Raw genomic sequence first — 5,366 nt, 5'->3', positions numbered from 1 at the left:
ATTCCATGGTGCGGACACTTCCTTAGAAACTCCTTAAAGCGCTCCCAAGAATCATACAGTGACTCTCCATCCAACTGATAAAAATTATTAATCTCACCCCTTAACTTTGCAGCCTTTGCTGGAGGAAAGAACTTGGCAAGGAATTTCTGAGCTAACTCCTCCCATGTAGTGATCGAATTTGCTTGTAAGGAAATCAACCAACTTTTTTCCCTAACCCTCAATGAAAATGGGAATAGCCTCAGTCTTATAGCATCATCACTCACCCCATTCATCTTAAATGTTGCACATAACTCCAGGAAATTAGCTATGTGTAAATTAGGGTCCTCCGTCGGCATACCTCCAAACTGAACAGTTGTTTGAACCATCTGAAGGATTGCTGGCTTAATCTCAAAGTTGTTGGCAGCAATGGTTGGAGGTCTAATGCATGAATGCACTCCTGTAACAGTAGGAAGTACATAATCTCTCAGTGTTCGTGCTCCTTGCTCCCTTGGAACCTCAGCAGCCCCTTGACCATTATTAGCACCATTTCCCAAATTGTCAGCCATGGTGAATTCCAATTTCCTTTTTATTTTCCGGTTCTGTCTGCACGTTCTTTCAATTTCCCGGTCTATTGTTATAATCTGTTTTTGTCTATTGCTTCGCATATACCAACTAGTCCTGAAACACAAGAGAACCTTGATCCGGATTAAATGTAAAAAAAATCAATTTAGAACAAAAATTAACTTATTGATATTAATAAAAAAAATCCCCGGAAACGGCGCCAAAAACTTGATCACCAAAATGTAACACGCAAGTATACGCGGTCTAATCAAGTAATATATGATAAGTAAAGTGTCGATCCCACGAAGACTGCTATTAATTACAAATAATTAACCTCTAATTCTAATTGATTTGAATAATAATTTCAAATTGATAAATAAAATAACTATTACTAAAAATTAAGAAAACTACTAAGCACTTAAAGGAATGCAAAGAAGAAATTTGATTTAATTCAAATAGATGCAAAAGTTAGGGCTTTAGTTTCATCAACCATCCACTTATGATTTCTAACCAATTCTCAAGATTTCTTAAGTCTATTGTGGTAGCAGATTACAATTATAAATTATAGTCTTGTTAGGATCTATAATTCTCTACAATATACTATTTCCTACGTCTTTGTGGTAAATCAATATATTGCAGGCTTTAAACGCATAATCCCTAAACTACACAATTCATAAAAGTACTTTCGTCTTATATAAAATTGTGATTATTTATCTATAGCATAATTATCCTTCTCTTTTCAGAGTTTAGGTTAAAATCATATAAACATGTAAATGATGATCAAACATTCACAAGCATTAAGCATATGATAAATAATCCACAGCAGATGAAAGAAATTCAGGAAAATTTCATTAAGATATCAAAAGTTTCAAGAAGAATCGACTAAAACCGTAATAACAAGATTAGTTCAAAGCAGACATAATAAAATCAATCAAATTAAATATAATCATAAACATCAGTAGAGAAATTACAGAAGAGAATAAGAAATCAAACTCTAGGTCTTCAATGTTCTCCTCCCTCTCTAATTTTTTTGGAAGATCCGCTGTAATAATGAAAAAGATTTCTGCATATACGCGCAAATCGGTCGATAATATCAAAATCTGATAAATCGGCCCAAGTCGACTTACTAAGGGGCTGCCCTACTACGTTACAAAATTTCATTTTAGCCAACGATCCAATCAGAGGACTTATTGGAATTAATGTATCGATCTTCTTCATAGCATTATCCATTAGAAATGAATTTTCTAGCATTTGACTCCGTACTACTGAAAGATTTATTCGCATACTTGAAAGATAGCCCAAAAAGCCGAAAGTATGCTTGGATAATTGGTTTATATAAATACTTCCTGCTTGAGACCATACATAAAAATGACATTGCCATAAATGAACAAGATAATATTTCCATTTATTCATCAAAAGAGGCATATCCTTTGATGCCAGAATTGATTTTCCTTGATATCTAACATAATGTATCACGAGATCCTGGAAGAACCATAGGCTAGTCGGAAAATCATCAGCAAAGACTTCTTCTACGGGATGTTTTATTTTTCCATAGAAATATATTCGCTCAAAAAAGCTCGACTTCTCTCCTCTTCTAATTATGAATCGAATAGAATAATTAACTCTCAAAACGTATTTAAACAAAAACCCTAAAAAATCTAACAAATTCGACAATTCTGAAAGTCACGCTCAGCCACACGCGCTGCGGCCCTAGCATCCGGGCGCCGCGGCGCGCATCTATGCCCAGCGTGCCCCTTCTCTAACTTCGGCGAGCGCCGCGGCGCTTCCCTTAGGCGCCGCGACCCTTCAAAAATTCCAGAATTTTCCTTCTCTGTTTCTCCCTTGCGCCGCAGCTCTCCATTCAAGCGCCGCGACCCCTCTAATTCTTTCAAAAATCTTGATTCCAAACTCCAAATCTACTAATTATCTCCACAAATGAGTCTTCAACTTTCATCTCGTCAACTTTTAGCACAAATTTCCCAATTTCAGCTGATTTTTCAGTCATTTCCCAAACTTCACATTTTCTTCAACTATTTCCTGCAAACATACCAAAACAAGCATAATACCGCATAACACTCCACCAAAATGACTCAAACTTATCCTAAACACATGTTAAAACTATGCTAAAAACAGACTCATCATCGAGGCGCATGGGGGCAAGTCTGCCGTGGTCAGCCCTATCTTCTCAAAGGCTGAATTAAACAGGATATTCACCGAACTCCTGCTGTCTACTAGAATCCGTGCCACCATTATGTTGGAGATTTGGCTCTCAATTGCCAATGGGTTGTGATGTGGAAAATGCACTCTCCGAGCATCGTCTTTGGGCAATGTGATGACTTGGTCAGTCATTCGTGGCATTTGGGCAAGCAGCTGGGCCAATGCCATTACCTCATCATCATGATTCAAAGCTCATGCATACCTGTTCTGCGAGCTTCGTGAAGTGCCCCCCAAGTAAGGCCCTCCTGAGATGGTTCCTACCCACCCGTTCATCGGAGGAGGTCCTTGTTGGTTTTTATAGATCAAATCAGAGATTATACGCAGCGGAACAACAATCAAAATTGTTAATTTAACCCCACAAGATTTCTAGATCTACTTCTTCACATACATATATATATATTGAATCAAAGATATGAATATAAAATTACCTTAAGTCCTTCCTTGCTGCTATCTTTTTGTACGGTAATAATCCCTGAGATTCCACACCAGGATCTTCCAAAATGTTCTCAACACACAAAGAACGAGTGTGGGCTCGCTATACAAAATAATAGACAAAATCTATTTATCAGATGTTCTCAACACATGAGATCTGATAAAGTTTGGACCTAAGTTTGTGAAGAACAGTGATCTATGCTTGTATCACTATTCTATTTTTTTCTCATGGAGATTTTACAATCTGTTTTCTATCACTGAAAAGTATCGTTCTGAAAAACTGATCTCCTATATTTAATATGTCCAATATATTAAAAATAAAATAATAGTTATTTTAAACAATTTGAAAACAACTAATCAATTATCAGATTTTGTTTAAATAATAATATTTTAATCATATTACAATATCTCATTATTTATTTAATATTTAAATAACTAAAATTGTGGAACAAAGAAAATTCTAGAAGCTTCTTGTGTGTGTAGCACAGTGACTGTGCACTGTGCTATATGTGTACCACATGCCAAGGAAGGCATGTGATTTTTCTCAATTTTTCTTATTATTTAAATACCCAAAAATCCCAAAAATAAATTAATTCAAAATTAATTATATTTTTGTTAAATTAAATAATTAATTAATTCTCAATTAAATAATTACACATAATTATACAATAATTATGTTTAGTGCATAGAAAAATATTTTACTTATCAAATAAGTAGTTTTGCCCATTTTTGTATTTATCTTTGTCAGTGTTTGTTTGAGCCATTTCAGGGACCATGGACCTATACCATTAAGCTCCAATAAATTGAAACTAAATAATTAAACTCTTTAATTATAATAGCTAATTTATTAATTCTGATATTTCTCCACTATAAATTCATAATTGCACTCTTTATGTTATAAATATACTTTTATAGAAATCTTATTTTAAGTCGTCCATTGATATAACCATCTTACAATAGTTCAACCCTCTAATTAATTAGTTCATAAATTAGAATGAAATAATTACAATTTTACCTTTCTAATTTACTTCTTATTCCTTAAGTACCATTAATTCACTAGTGAATAATTAATCTATATAATCTAATTAGATTTGAGCTCAAAATCATTCAGTTCCAGAATTAACCCTTAAGGGAACTAATATACGATCCGTTAGAAAAGATTAGATTCCGTATTGTTGATACATGTTCCCAGCCATCCATGGTATTAAATCTCTAAAATAAAAGTCATTAGCCTCATTCTATGAAGAGACCTTAATGAATGAATCAAAAGATTTAATAAACATGAACAGGAGTTCATGAACACTCAGGATTAATGTTGATCTATAAATGATCATCAGTTATGATATGAATTACAAGTCTGTATTATTAAATGGTTTTGGATAAAGACTTTTATTCATATCGGTCCATGTCATATATAATCAAATTATATAAAACACCTTTACCGAGATGTCTTACCACATCAATAATCTGAATCTAGATTATTTGTATCAACATGATACTCAGCAAACCGTACTTACAACGCCAATTAAAGAATTCTATAACTTCAATTTGTTGTTGACTATTTTTATTCATTTATGTGAGCTTAGTTCTCTTGTACTAATACAAGATCACATCCTCAATAATGAATATGGAATTTTTCTGATATTTAAAAAATTATTCAAACAATAATTTAATAATCTAAATAAAAGAACAATAAACCATTGTATTTATTTATTCATCGAAATAATAAATGTCTTTTACATGCTTTTAGGACATACTCCTAAAAATCTCCCACTTGTACTTAAAGAAAGTAGGACATTTTTCTCAATCCCATATTATGTACATGACCCTCGAATTTCTTTGCAGGGAGCATCTTCGTAAACGGATCTGCTTGCGATTTTCAGAATGGACACATCTCCTCTATGTACGATTTCTCTGACTAAGTGGTATTTGCGCTCTATATGCTTTCCTCTCTTGTGGCTTCTTGGTTCTTTAGAATTAGCCACTGCTCTACTGTTGTCACAGTAAAGAACAAGTGGTTTCTCCACTTCTAGAACCACTTCCAGATCCATGTAGAACTTTTTCAGCCAAACTGCTTCTTTAGCTGCTTCACAAGCTGCTATGTATTCAGCTTCCATGGTTGAATCAGCTATATTGGATTGCTTAATGCTTCTCCAGACAACTGCTCCACCACCAAG

General features: G+C 33.9%; 1 non-coding gene across 1 annotated transcript; it reads left to right on the top strand.

The window, feature by feature from the left end:
* LOC133787662 (small nucleolar RNA R71) lies at positions 1 to 107 on the top strand. The gene has a single exon (XR_009872668.1). It is a non-coding gene; the product is annotated as a small nucleolar RNA R71 (small nucleolar RNA).
* Positions 108 to 5,366: the final 5,259 nt, after the last annotated feature.

This window comes from Humulus lupulus, chromosome 6, assembly GCF_963169125.1.
Source record: "Humulus lupulus chromosome 6, drHumLupu1.1, whole genome shotgun sequence".
Classification (NCBI taxonomy): Eukaryota; Viridiplantae; Streptophyta; class Magnoliopsida; order Rosales; family Cannabaceae; genus Humulus; species Humulus lupulus.
The sequence above is the reverse complement of the archived record's forward strand: the minus strand, read 5'-3'. Positions and strand labels throughout refer to the sequence as shown.